General features: G+C 38.6%; 1 protein-coding gene across 4 annotated transcripts in view; it reads left to right on the top strand.

The window, feature by feature from the left end:
- The window catches only part of FRMD5 (FERM domain containing 5), a 325,536-nt gene that overhangs the window by 136,827 nt on the left and 173,095 nt on the right, over positions 1–15,614 (top strand). Inside the window, exon 1 of one of the 4 annotated variants that reach the window (XM_060401885.1) lies at positions 9,071–9,183. The exons of the other annotated variants lie outside the window; for them this stretch is intronic. The gene's annotated coding sequence lies outside the window, so the exon portion shown is untranslated. Of the gene's footprint in view, positions 1–9,070; positions 9,184–15,614 lie in introns of those variants that run through there. 4 annotated transcript variants of the gene reach the window in all.

The raw sequence follows: 15,614 nt of genomic DNA, 5'->3' as shown, positions 1-15,614 counted from the left end.
ACTAATCATGACAATCCCTTTTATCTGTTGAGTGCTTGCTAAGGACACTTTCCTAAACAATGTGTACTTATTATTCCTTTTAATTCTCGTAGCAAGTTTGTGAGATACTTTCTTCTTTTTTTAAAGGAGAAGATGATGTTTCAGTAGTTTGCTCAAGGTCGCACGTTACAAAGGTGGCTGAGCCAAGACTGGAACCCAGGCGGTCTGACTCCAGGGTCTGTGCTTGCAACCACCGCACCATTTTCTGCAATAAGTATGTGTTCGCAGTGATGCTAATTAGAACCACGCTGTGCACACGGCATATGTGCAGTGACATCCTGTCTGTGTTTTTATTGTGTGATGTACCCAGGATACTGTGAGCCCACAGCTGGTGTCCATTAATGATAATGGTGTGGGAATTCAGAAATAATTTCCAGAGCATCCTGGGTACAAGGCATTACATAATTTTCATTATTCAGTGATCTTTAAATTCTGGGGCTTAAAATATATTTGTTATTTGGAGACCCAAAATAGTTCTTTTTTTAAAAGTTGGATTTGAAATGAAAGTAATGGTACAGTATGCTATTTCGGTTTGATTTCGTCTCAGCTGCTTATCTACTTATGGCTCTCTAAAGGGAGGGGTAGAGGCAATTTTCAGATTTTCTTTATATCAAACTTATATAGGACGGGAGAAAAATAAATGTAATTTTAAAGACTCTTAAGCTTTGCTTCATCTTCAGGTAAAAGTGCTATCCAATTTTCTACCACTAGTTTTAAATACATTATAAGTATCTGTATAGGAAATAATAAGTAGCAATTAAAAAGAATGGGCTAAATAGATATGTTCTCACAAGGAAGGATGTCCAGAATGCAATTTACTAGTGTAAAAAGAGCAAGTCCCAGCAATATGTTAATTATTCTTCCCCTTTACTCCATGGACCGCAGCCTCCCAGGCTCCTCTGTCCATGGGATTTTCCAGGCAAGAGTACTGGAGTGGGTTGCCATTGCCTTCTCCCCTATTAATATATAGAAAGTATATTTGTAACGGTATAGAAAATTGTTTGGAATAATATACACCAAGCGCTCAACTACAGTTAACTCTAGCAAAAAGATTGAGATCGGAGGAAGGAATGAAGTAGAACTTTTAAATTCTATATATTTCTATTCTCTCTGAAATTATATGTGCTTTTATTTCTGTTTTGGTTGCAGTGGGTTTGTTTTTCTTAAAAAAATAACTGTCTAAATACAAAAAAATACAAACATCATAAAACATACTCCCATATACCAGTAACCCAAAATAAAGAAATATGTGTTTTTTTCTCATACTTTAGAAATTTTTAAAAACTAAAATTATATAGTTGAAGTCACCTGTGTTCTCTTCCCAATTCTATTACTTTGTTTTCCTCCCTGAGGGTAACAACTGGCATCAGTACCTGGCCATGCCAATATCTTCAGGTCTAGTTAAAACATTTTTAGTACTGAGGTGGGCCCTCCATTTCTGTGGGTTTCATATCTGCTTATCCTACCAGCTACAGATCAAAAACATTTTGGGAAAACAATTTTCTAGAAAGTTTCAGCAAGTAAAACTTGAATTTGCCTTGCTCTTACAACTATTTGCATACCTTTTACTTTGTATATTCAGCTCTTTTTTTTATCATTTACATTGTATTAGGTATTACAAGTAATCTAGAGATGATTCAAAGTGTACGAGAGGGTATGTGTAGATTATGTGCAAAGATTATGTCATTTTGTACAAGGGAAATGAACTTCCACAGATTTTGGTATCCTTGTGGTCCTGGAATCAATCCCCCACAGATACTGCGGGAGGAATATATATTGTATCCAGTAATGTGAATATATCACAATTTATGTCACGTTCCACAATTAGATGCTTCCCTCATTTTTTCATCTCCTACGGATGGTTCTTCAGTGGCCGTCCTTTATGTACCCAGCTCTTTATGTACCCATGTGAGAGGTTTTCTAGGTCAGGGCTTCCCAAACTTTTTGTCTGTCACGTCAAAGACAGAATTTTTGCATGGCAGAAAGGTAAATGGCAGGGTCTCTGGCTAAGCCCAAGCGCCATCCCAATGGCTGAAGGAGTCATTATTTAAGCACACCAGGACCACCTTGCCACATCACACCATTTGAGAAATTCTGCTTTGGGGCCTTATCTCTCAAACTTACTTTATTTTTAAGTTTTTACTGGAGTATAGTTGATTTGCACTGTGTTTCTGCTGTATAGCAAAGTGAATCAGTTACACATATATATAGCCACTCTTTTTTAGATTATTTTTGCATATAGGATATACTCATTTTCAACTTTGCTAGATACAATTGACCCTTGAACAACTGGGGTTTTGAGCCATGGGTCCACTTATGTGTGGGTTTTTTTTCAATAATGGGAAATTCCCTGGTGGTCCAGTTTTGACTGTGTTTTCACTGCTGTGGGCCTACATTCAATACCTGGTCAGGGAACTAAGATCCTGCAAGCCATGTGGCACAACCAAAAAGAAAATAAATAATAAAACCAAAAAGATACTGCACTACTACACCATCCTCAGAATGGTGGAACCTTGGATATAGAGGAACAGGGAGGTCTATACATCTGTCACTGTGCAGTGGGTCAGGGACCTTAACCTCCATATTATTCAAGGGTCAACTATATTGCCAAATTACTCTTCAAAATGATTATGCTAGTTTATTTTTCCACCAAGCATATACAGGGATTCCTTTTATTTCTATTTTTTTTACCTGCAATTAAAAATTGTCAAGCTTTTTTAACATTTGCCAGTCTGGTATGGTGGATTTAATTTGCAGTTCTCTAATTACGAATGAGGCTGATCATCTTTTCATGTTTACTGGCCACATGAGTTCCATCTTCCATGAATAACTTAATTTTCTTGTTGATTTGTGGTAGTTCATCACAAAGTCTGGATATTAATTCTTTGTTATATATCTTGCAAATGATTTCTCCCAGTTTATTCCTTATCTTTCTTTCTTTTTTTCATTGAGGTATAGTAAATTGTTTCAAGTGCACAGCAAGGTGATTCAGTTATATGTGTGTAGATTTATACACACACACATATTCTTTTGCAGACTCTTGTCCATTATAGGTTGTTGCAAGATATTGAGTTTAGTTCCCTGAACTGTATAGTAGGTCCTTGTTTATATTGCTTATCTTTTTAACTTCATTTTTGATGTAAATTGGTTGTATAAAAATTTGTACATTTAATATGATCAACTTTATAAGCCTTTTAAAATATGCCTTATTTAAGAAATCCATTTAAGGAGTCAATTCTGAGTAAAGATTTTCCTATACTAGTTTGAAAGTTTTATACCTCAAATTTAGGCCCTTCTACCTATTTGGTATTTATTTTTGTCTAGAATATACGGTAGGGCTCTAATTATGACACACATAACTTTGTGTGTGAGTTTGCAAATGAAAAGCCTGTTATCCATATCTCAACAATTCATCCTCTCTCTGATTCTTTGAAATCTTTCCTCTGTCATATGCCAAGGACCATACCTGTTTGTTTATGTTGCACTTTTTTTTTTTTTTAGGATTGTTGAAGATGATTATCAAGATCACTAAAGTGATGTAAAAAGCTTAGAAAGTTGTCCTGATACTGATTTTGAGACAGTGGGTTATGCCTACATTGACAATATAACTTATCATCCTAATTCATTTTTGAGAATGAAAATGGATTCTTAAGATAATTAAAGTTACATAATTTTCAAAATATTTACTTCTTGACTGAAAATTGGTTTTATTACATTGGACTGTAAGATAACCTGTTCAAAAACCATTTTCCCAAAATATTTTTTTCTAAAACATGTAATACATATACATTAAAATAAATTTTTAAAGCTATGTACTGATTACCTGAACTTTCAGAAGTAAGAATCAAAGCAGTTATTCTTGGCATACCTGCTCTAATAACTTGAACTCTATCTGTATCTACTAGCATGTCATTGGTCTTTATCTGATGAATATATTTTAAATGACATTGTTTCTAGTGTTTTTACAAAATTGCTCATTATTGTCTTTGCAGTTGCATTGTATGGCTCATAAATGTAACATTATTGACTCTTCTATATAAACCACAATATTGTTAACTGAAAAAAATACTTCCTCAAAGGTGCTGAGGTACTTGATAAACTCAAAACAAATTCTGTTAAATGGGAACTATTTTTGGTTTTGGTTTTGTCTTCAAGTGTATAAGTACATGAAGAAATTCTTGCCACTCAGTTTGACAACGTAAATGAGATGGCAGATTTCTTGAGACATCCAGGAAGAAATAACTGAAGTAGCCTCACATCTTTTAAAGAAATTCAACTGATGGTTAAAAATCTTGAAACCAGGAAGAAAAAAAAAAAAAGAAAATCTAGTCCTAGATAGATATAGTGATAAATTTTACAGTTGTATACAAACTCTTCCTGGGTGGCTTTTTAAAAATGAAACTGACAAACTGATGCTAAAAGTTGTATGGAAATGCAAAGAGCCAGGAATAGCCAAAACGATTTTGAGAAGGAACAATGGAGACGGAGGTCTTATACTACTTGATTTTAAGACTTATCAGAAAGCTACAGTTAATCAAGATGATATGCTTTAGACTTAAGGATAAATATCAATATATACATCAATGAAACAGAGTCCAGAGTCTAGAATGGACCCACACAAAACAATCATTTGATTTTCAACAAAGGTACCATGAAACAGTTGGATATCTAAGTACAACCTTATCACACTCCTTATACAGAATTACTTCAAAACGGATCATAGACCTAAACATAAGAGCTGAAATTTGTGGAAGAGAATATAGGAGAAAATCTTCATGATGATGGGTTAGGCAGAGAATTCTTTGAAAGGACATAAAAGGCACACATCATAAAAGGATAAAAATTAATAAATTGAACTCAATTAAAATGGGTAACTTTTGCGCTTTGAAATACACTGTTTAGAAAATGAAAAGACAAGCCACAGGCAGAGAAAACTTTATAAAACATATGTCTGATAATGGACTTATGTCCAGAATATATCGATAACACAAATCATTAAGACTGTAAGCTCAGTTTTTCAAAGACACAGAAAATTTAAACACTTTACCAGTGGAGATACACAAATGGCCAGTACCCACTTGAAAAGATCCTCAGTGTTGTTAGCCATCAGGCAAATGCACATTAAAACCACAATGATACAGCAATACACACCCACTAGAATGACTATAATTAAAGATTTATAATATCGAATGTTGTTGATAATCTGGAGCAAGTACAGTTATCATATACTGCTGGCAGGAGGGCGGTATGATACACCGTCTTTGGAAAGCAGTTTGGCCATTTCTTATAAAGGTAAACATACTCTTGAGATGACTTTGCAGTCTCTGCTGCTAACGTATGTCTCTATAAAGATTTATATTTAAATGGGCATCAGTTCTGTTCAGTGCAAAGCAGCTTTATTCGTGATAGCCCCCAAATGTTTTTCAGCAGGTAAACTGCAGTAAATTCATATAGTAGAATACTACTCAGCAGTTACTAAGGCAGAAACTCCCGATAAAGGCCACAGCATGGATGAATTGCAAAAGCATTATGATAAAAGCAGCCAGAAACAAAGGATCGTATACTGTACTATCCAATTTCTATGAAATTCTAGAAAAGGCAAAACCATAAGGACATGGAACACAGTAGTGGTTGCCAGCGACTGGAGATTGGTGAGAGGATTGACTCAAAGGATACAAGAGAACTTTCTGGAGTGTTGTGAATGCTGTATATCTTAATTGTGATGATTGTTACATGACTGTATACAGTGAGTCACAACTCATTGAATGTATACATCAATATTATTGAGGTGTGAAATATTATTTTAAATAAACTACACCTATAGAACTTTAAAAGTAGAAATATTTCAGCCCAAATATTTTCATAAACATTGTCTTTTTGCCTCCATTCAGAACCCCTTCTTAGACAAGTGTTATTACAAAATAAATAAGCTGTATCTATGATTCTTTTTAATGTTCAATTTAGATGCTGTGAAACTATATGCTTTTTCAATTTTATTCTATTCTAGTGCAGAACATAAATTGACCCAATTAAAATTAGGGGTACCAGCGAAAGATTCTTCCCACAAGTTGAGATTTTTCAACACACTTGAGAACAAACTTCCATTATTGGAATTAACTGATTTTCTGTCCAGAACTGAGGTGAATAAAAATAATTTCACTATTGAAAATGAGCAAAATTAATTTAGAATAGTCACTGATCTAACTGAAAAATCATGCATCACAGAATATTATATATCTTATATATCTTCTGCAGCTGCACTTATTTTTTTGAGGCACAAGTTTTTTTTTTCTTTGTTGGTTTTAACAGTGGCTGCTAACTTGTTGGCTAGTAGCTGGTGGCTTGTCTTCCCTGGTGGCTCAGATGGTAAAGAATCTTTCTTCAATGCAGGAAACCTGGGTTTGATCCCTGAGTTGGGTACAACTCAGGTGATTTTGGGCTCCAAAATCACTACAGATGGTGATTGTAGCCATGAAATTAAAAGACACTTGCTCCTTGAAAGAAAAACTATGACCAACCTAGACATCATATTAAAAAGCAGAGACGTTACTTTACCAACAAAGGTCTATCTAGTCAAAGCTATGGTTTTTCCAGTAGTCATGTATTGATGTGAGAATTGGACTATAGAGAAAGCTGAGCACCGAAGAATTGATGCTTTTGAACTGGGGTGTTGGAGAAGACTCTTGAGAGTCCCTTGAACAGCAAGGAGATCCAACCAGTCTGTCCTAAAGGAAATCAGTCCTGAATATTCATTGGAATGACTGATGCTGAGGCTGAAACTCACCTTATGCAAAGAACTGACCAATTGGAAAAGACCCTGATGCTGGGAAGAATTGAAGGCAGGAGGAGATGGGGACGACAGAGGATAAGATGGTTGGATGGCCTCACCAACTCAATGGACTTGAGTTTGAGTCAGCTCCAGGAGCTGGTGATGGACAGGGAAGGCTGGCGTGTTGCAGTCCATAGAGTTGCAAAGAGTCAGACATGACTGAGCGACTGAACTGAATGTACAGAGTGGTGACTGATTAACAATACTATATTATATACTTAAAAGTTGTTAAAGATAACTAATTGCATGCACATGTAATTGTGTGAGGGAATGGATGTGTTAACTAACTTCATTATGGTAATCAGTTAACTGTGCATATATATATATATATACCGGAGAAGGCAATGGCACCCCACTCCAGTACACACACATATATATGTATATATATTTTAGAAATCTTCACAATGTATGCCCTAAACTGATAACTGTTCTACATCAATAATATCTCAGTAAAGCTGGGGAGGGGGAAGACCACCCAGAAATGAAATGTTCTTATTAAATAACTTAAAGGTGTATATGTGCTATCAGCATGATATAAAACTAGTCACCTGCCCAAAGCAGTGTTTGCCAGATTTCTACACTGTGAAGTAACTTATCCCTCCCTGTCTGCCAGCCCGCCCCCCACCCCCCACCCCAGTCTGCCACTACTATTTGTCATGCTTCTTTGGAACCAAGTCACTCACTAAGTCCAGCTCACACTCAAGAGGGAGGAGTGAAGAATGAAGCTGTACCTCCTGCAGTGGGCAGGGGGTGGGGGGGTCAGTATCTCTGTAAGTTATTTAGAGTTCTTTTGTAAGGAAGACTTATCTTCCCTCTCTCATTTATTTATTTATTCATCTATTTGTGTCAGTATCAACTCAGGCCTATTTATATTCTACTTTGTGTTGTAAACCAAACTGTGTTATTTATTGCTCAGATTGTTTCAACTGTAGTCATTCTTTCAGGTTGGCTCCAAATTCCTTTGACGTGCCCCTGTCCTTTTGTTTTGTAAAGTACTTCCTTACCTTTGGTACTACTATTTGCTCTGGGCTTATCTTGCATTTTTGCCCCAGCCTTAGACTCATTTATTTACCCAAGGAACTCTGGTTTCTTTTATCACAGAATGGTATTTGAAAACCAAGATCTGGGCACTAGGCGTGCCTACTGTAGTAGGTATGACTGCTTCTAGGATCTCTCAGCAAACAGAGCTGCTGCTGCTGCTGCTAAGTCACTTCAGTCGTGTCCGACTCTGTGTGACCCCATAGATGGCAGCCCACTAGGCTCCTCTGTCCCTGGGATTCTCCAGGCAAGAATACTGGAGTGGGTTGCCATTTCCTTCTCCAATGCATGAAAGTGAAAAGTGAAAGTGAAAAGTGAAAGGGAAGTCGCTCAATTGTGCCCGACTCTTAGCGACCCCATGGACTGCAGCCCACCAGGCTCCTCCATCCATGGGATTTTCCAGGCAAGCGTACTGGAGTGAGATGTCATTGCCTTCTCCAAACAGAGCTAGGAAGTGTCTAAGACATATATATTATTACTCTGTATCTATCTTCATATATATTTAGCTGAACATGAGTTTACACTCATGTCTTTGATAATATTTATAATATTTTTACCTCTAACTTAGTACTACATGGCTTACTTTGGCCTGCCTCCCTTGCTTCCTTTCTAATAATAGGAAACCTGGATCCCACCATCCACCATTCATTTACTTATTCACTCGACTCCTCTGTATGTGTGGCTACTAACTTTTGAAATAAATGCCAATATTTCTTCATAAAGATCATATCTTCTAGTTTTAGTTTGGGCAGTGATATCTCTATCCCCCACCTCTGGTAGATGGAAGATGTCAACAAATATTTTTGTTAGGGTGCCTGCTCATAATCCACTTACTTGAGAAAGGAACTTGGGACTTAATATTTCATTAAGCATGCACATTTTAAAAGCTCATTGCTGCTGAAAGGGCTTATTGCAAAATGAAAGATCACCCCCAAACAGTAAAATACAGTCTTTGTTTACTCCAGGAAAATTAATGATGACATAAGCACTGTAGAAGGAATGCTCTACTGTTTAAATACTTTACAATGGGACTTAGACTGTGTTTTCTTCACGTATATCTAGCCTGTGACTTATTGTATTTCCCACTGACTCTGGAAGCCTAGCAACTTTGTGTATCTCATAACACATGGATGGCATGGGTTACAGCATGATTGGCTGGTATACCAGGTGGATGGCAGAGGGCAGCAGCATCAAATACTTCTCCTGTGACCATCAAGACAAGAAAGGATGAGTTGTGCCTAGCCGCTGTGTTCCTGCATATTTCATTTTACCAGCAGGTACCTTGCATGATGTCTCTGAAAGGGCAAAGTTAGTTGTTTGTATCAGGAAAGGGTGGTGCAAAATGATTTCTGATCGCCTTGCAGGTTAAACAACATACAGAAAATGTATCTTACCCCTTGACAAGACCATGGAAGAGGCTGCAGAGTTCAAAACAAAGAGCCTGCTACACCTGTCGCAGCCTATCCAAGTTTAGTTTATTGTGGTGAAAAAATAATACTTTTTGAAAAGTAAAGCCAGAAAGAAAAACACCAATACAGTATACTAACACATATATATGGAATTTAGGAAGATGGCAATGACGACCCTGTATGCAAGACAGGGAAAGAGACGCAGATGTGTATAACGGACCTTTGGACTCAGAGGGAGAGGGAGAGGGTGGGATGATTTGGGAGAATGGCATTCTAACATGTATACTATCATGTAAGAATTGAATCGCCAGTCTATGTCTGACACAGGATGCAGCATGCTTGGGGCTGGTGCATGGGGATGACCCAGAGAGATGTTATGGGGAGGGAGGTGGGGGGGGGGGGGTTCATGTTTGGGAACGCATGTAAGAATTAAAGATACTAAAATTAAAAAAAAAAAAAAAGAGTGGGTTGAAACCACCAGGATATTGTAAAGTAATTATCCTCCAATTAAAAATAAAGTAAAATTAAAAAAAAAAAGAAAAGTAGATGCTCTAATTCAAATATCAGACTCTATGGAATTCCCTGATGGCAGGTATAAACTGGGGTGGGGGACAGCCGGGATGAATGATCACACATTTATGACCTGGCAGAGGTCTTAGACGATTCAGAGTATGGGGGATACAGATAATACTCTACAAAGGGTGAGACTGATAGTGGCAGACGCTTGACTGCTTGGTAGCTTGGTGAAGCCTGGGATTACTCCACAACTTCTCTTTAGGACTGAGCCTCTGGGAGTATCCAGAGGCATGACAGTTTGCCTTCTTAGATCCCAGACTGATACCACAAACTCTCTCAAATGGCTTGAAACCTGTCCCTAACATCTGCCCCTAGATTTTGACTGCGGAGGAGTCACAGTTAAGTCACTGTGATGTTGAGAGAAGCTGGCATGTTTGGGAGTTGCGAGAAAAGAGCACTATGATAAAATCACATTTGTAAAGCGCATGGAGGAGAGAGGTGAGAGATGTGGGATTTCCCCATTGATGTATCTTTGAGTCAAGAGCTGACAATGTGGGAGGATACTGTTGTACTCTTCTGAGCTAATCAAAAGCAGTAGCTAGTACATAGTGAAAGCTTCAGTTGTTAAATGCAGGGAAGAGTGTTGCAGTTTGGAAAGTTATATTACATGCAAGACGGAATGTCCAAGAACTATGGACGATAGAGAGAAACACCAGATAGTTCCTTCCTTTACTGAGCTTATGTTTTTAAAGGGATGTAAAATGTTTTCACAAAGGAGCCTGTCTCATCTTCTCTAGAGCACAGGCTGTTAAACCAAATCTGAGATTCAGATTTGGAGAATAAGTTAGTATTCCAGGGATTTTTTTTTTCTTTTTTTCAAATTTTGTGTAGTTACATGTCTTCCAACTGTGGCTTTTTTTAGATCAGCCTCATAGAATACATGCATGTTAAGCCGCTTCAGTCGTTTTCTCCTCTTTGCGACCCTATGGGCTGCAGCCTGCCGGGCTCCTCTGTCCATGGAATTTTCCAGGCAGAATTACTGGAGTCGGTTCCCATTTTCTACTTCTTTTCCTTCTCCTCACAGAATGATCGTTTCTTTCTTCTTCTTCTGTTATGGAATGAAATTTCCATTGTGCCAGGTCATTAGGGAATAAGCAATTCGGGGCCTAAAAAAAATAAGTTTGCTGTATAGTTGAGGATTTGATGATTTATGTTCCCAGTTTTTTACTTGAATTTCGAATGAAATTGTTTCTAAGAGGTGCCTTTTTTTTTTTTTTCCTTTAATAGCTTTATTTTTTTTTTTTTCCTAATTCCCCTAAGGTGAGCTATTTTATTTTATTTATTTATTTATTTTTTAATTTTATTTTTTTTATTTTTTAAATTTTAAAATCTTTAATTCTTACATGCATTCCCAAACATGAACCCCCCTCCCACCTCCCTCCCCACAACATCTCTCTGGGTCATCCCCATGCACCAGCCCCAAGCATGCTGCATCCTGCGTCAGACATAGACTGGCGATTCAATTCACATGATAGTATACATGTTAGAATGTCATTCTCCCAAATCATCCCACCCTCTCCCTCTCCCTCTGAGTCCAAAAAGTCCGTTATACACATCTGTGTCTCTTTCCCTGTCTTGCATACAGGGTCGTCATTGCCATCTTCCTAAATTCCATATATATGTGTTAGTATACTGAATTGGTGTTTTTCTTTCTGGCTTACTTCACTCTGTATAATCGGCTCCAGTTTCATCCATCTCATCAGAACTGATTCAAATGAATTCTTTTTAACCGCTGAGTAATACTCCATTGTGTATAATAAGAGGTGCCTTTTTAAACAAAGAGGTCTTTTTGGCCAAAAGTTATGTGAGATCTTAGTTCCCTGGCCAGGAAGCACAGAGTTTTAATCACTGGACCACCAGGGAAGTCCCTAAACAGAAAGTGTTTATCCTGACTTGATCTCTTCTTGACTCAGGGTCACGTTTAGGAGTGTCAGTGTTTTGTGCTGTGCGTATCTATGGGGCATGGGGCATGGAGCTGATTGATTTAATTTGCAGCTACCAAGCTCTGCGGGCTTCCCAGGTGGACCTTAGTGGTAAAGAATCCACGTGCCAAGCAGGAGACGTGGGTTCGACCCCTGGGTTGGGAAGATGCCCTGGCAACCCACTCTCGTATTCTTGCCATAGAAATCCCACAGACAGAGGAACCCAGCGGACTACAGTCCATGGGGTCACAAAAGAGTCAGACGCGACTTAACAACTTAACAACAGAGCTCTGCCTGTGAACAGGCCCTTTTCCCCAGGGCCCCTTGAACTGCCTTGGTTGACAGGCTTCTGGATGGATGTGCGTGTGCTTTCTCTTTCTCCCCTGCCTTCCCGGGCTGTTGGTGAGCTGGTAACTCTTTGTTGGCTTAGACTGAAGAATGAATTCCGTTTGTGCCTCTTTCTGTAATTGGCTTTCTTCTGTGCCAGTGCCTGCCACGTGCAACCCTGCCGCCTAACCTGTCATTGTTTGCCATCTCTGCTTCTTCCAGTCCCTGTAGCTGTCTGACAGCTCTTTCCCCTTCACTTCTTATCTTTTCCTATCCTTTCTCTTCTCCTTTGTGCTCATGACATTGTCAGTAAATCAGAGAAAGGCTTTTCCTACAAATAGCCATCTGATCAGCCTGCAGCTCTTTAGCACTTGGGCCTGTTTTTGTAGCCAAGTTTTTGTAGCCTCTGAACCTTAAATACGTTAAGAAAAAAAGATGCTTCTGAACTTGAAGCCACGGACTTATCAAGAGACTTGTCTCCATAGAAATGAAATTTTACTCTATATCTTGCGAAGTGTGGTCATCCTAGAGTGTATCTTTTGTTTTAACAAGGTAGACTAATTTGGTGTTTATGTTTCTTAACCCTTCTTGAATGGATTCCATTATTTGTTTAGTTTTTCAAAGTATGGCAGCATATTGGATTGATATTCTCAAATGTTTGAGGCCCAGTGAAAAGACCCAGCTCTTCCGTGGAGTCTTGCTAAACTTACCTAGTGTCTGTTCAGACTCTATCACAGCATTTAGTCACCTGTCTTCACAGTATGCCTGTTCTCTCTTACCATGTTAGGGGCTCTTTGAAGAGGAAAGAATGGGTATCTACTGGTGTCATTTTTTAATTTACTACTGCTCTTAAAACAGTGCCTTGTATCTAATAGCTGTCCCCAAACTGTTCTGTTGAAGTGAATAACCCACTCTGCCTCCCAGGTGCCTTTTGTAGTTTGAGCCTGATGCTAGCTGAGGGCCTCTCCCATCTGTGTCATTTCTCACTTGCTCACACTGAATCTCCTCTGCCAGTTGCCCAAATTCCTAAATTCTTCCTACGCTCTATCTCCAAAGAGTCTGGCTGTCTTGCTGCTTAGGGGAACTTAGTGTCAAATAGAATCCAGATAAAGCTACTCTGTACATCCTCTTCTACGGCCTTTTTAAAGATATAAATAAGTTCTTTACAGATCTCTGTCCTTATGGATAGATGCTCATTTGTTCTTCACACAATTTTTTTTTTGTCTCTGAGCCAATGCACTCCCCACAATAAAACAGGCCCACTACTATTTAAATAGCCTTGTTGAGGTATAGTTCACATGTTACACAGTTCACACATTTAAAGTAAATAATTTCGTGTTTTTTATTATATTCACAGACTTGTGCAACCATCCCCATAAACTAATTTTAGGATATTTTCATCATCTCCAAAAGAATTCCCATGCCCATTATCAGTCTTCATTTCCCCAGCTTCCAGCTCAAGGTGATCTAGAGTCTATTTTCTGTCTCTGTAGACATGCCTATGCCAGACATCCCATGTAAATGGAATCATACTATATGTGGTCTTTTGTGACTGACTTTTTTCTCTTGATACTACTGATTTTTAAAAAGACTCTAGTATTTATAACTTTCCACAAAACAGATGTGGTCTTATAACACTCAGAACTCCTTCTGTGGCCTACTTTTATTGGATTTGTGATATTTGGTTAAGTTGCAAAATATACTGTCACACATCAAATAACACTGACTGCTGATGGTATTGAAGATGGCCCTATTTCAGAGCCAAGAGAATTTTGCCCAAGATGCAGTTAAAGTTATATTTCGTCAGTCTGCTTCACACTATTGCTGTGATCAAATGAATTGGGATACAATAGGACTCGGTGGTTTTCACACTGACCCATGTTCTAATGGGCTATTTGAGGCTTTGGACTGTGTAATCCTAAGGAGCATAAAGCGCTGGAGCTGGAAGTGACCCAGCGGTCACTTGGTTTAATCTCTCTTTCTCTGACTCCTATCCCATTTCACAGGTCTCAGAATGTTACAGATCTCAGAAGGTCAACTAGTTAATTAATAGAGCCAGTTATAGCAAGATTAGAACCTGTGTGTCTCAGTTACTAATCCAAGGTTCTTTCTTTTACTTCTTTTTGGCCTGACTGCTGTTTTAGCCCGGGTTCTCTAGAAGCCAGAGCCTGAGGGCAGGAATTAAATGAAGATTTATTTGGAGGTACAATCCCAGAGCAGTGAGAGTAAGGGAAAAGCAATGAGAAGGGAGAAGCTTTGAGAAACACAGGAAAGTGATTGGATTGCGCTGTGTCCTGATGAGCCATAAAGGGATTACACTGGTTGTTCAGCAAGCGCATATGCTCAACCTTACGTGGTGTCTCCAGACAGGGTAGATGGACAGTTCGTGGGAGCAGGGAGGGAGAGGGTGTGTATCTGCCTGGACCCTTTCTGCTGTTGTTTCTGATTATCAGAGGTCGCCTTGTGGTGAGTTAATTCATGGTTCTGAGTTGTGTCATCCTGCCTCACTGATAATCACTTGGAAAGCCAGATTCCATGCCCTCACGTAGAATTTTATCCAAGTTCGGAAGTGGTAGGAGAATCTAGAAACTTGGAGCACATGGCTAGTTAGCAGTCAATGGGGAGGATCTTCCGTCCCCGACAGTGTCCCTGGTTGGCTTCAGGGACAATGAGCCAGTGGTCTGGAGGAGAATTGAGGAGGTGCAGAAGCTAGTGGCTCAATTGGTAAAGAATCTGCCTGCAATGCAGGAGACCTGGGTTTGATCCCTGGGTCAGAAAGATCCCCTGGAGAAGAGAATGGCAACCCAGTCCAGTATTCTTGCCTGAAGAGTCCCATGGACAGAGGAGCCTGGCGGGCTACAGTCCATGGGATCACAAAGAGTCTAGACATGACTCAGCAACTAACACAACACACAACAGAAGTTATGTTTTATATCTTGGCAAGATAATATCCTTCCTAGCTTAGGCTCCTGAAGTCATTCATGAGCTAATACATCTGAAGGATTTATTTAGATTGACAGTGACCGTCTTTGTTCTAACAAGATGTTTTTTCATGTTGCTGTGGTTGAGACTCTTCAGAGTATTGAATATTTAGAAACCTGTAACAAAAACCTTTAGTTAGGAAACTTATACTATTGACCACCTCTCTTCTCTACAGTACAGAAAATAGCTGGAAAGGCTTCTCATAATTATAATTGCTCAGTACCTAGGTTTCTATATAGGTTGTTCCACACGAAGAGATTTCCTCTGCCAGTTAAATTCTTATTCTTCTCCAACCTATACTGAGATTTCTTCTGCTCTGCCCTCTTAAAATTTGCTTTCACTGTATTTACCCTGCTTTCTCTCATTTATATATCACTTCAGATTTATTCTCTCCTAGTTTGATTCTATGCTAATTTTCACCCTAAATGTCATCTGCTTTTTATAAATTCTCCTGCTGCCTAGAGTTAAAAATGCTTGTTGACTGTCTAAACA

Source organism: Ovis aries, chromosome 18, assembly GCF_016772045.2.
Source record: "Ovis aries strain OAR_USU_Benz2616 breed Rambouillet chromosome 18, ARS-UI_Ramb_v3.0, whole genome shotgun sequence".
In the NCBI taxonomy this organism is placed as follows: Eukaryota; Metazoa; Chordata; class Mammalia; order Artiodactyla; family Bovidae; genus Ovis; species Ovis aries.
Note: the sequence above shows the minus strand (reverse complement) of the source record. Positions and strands in the feature narration are given on the sequence as shown.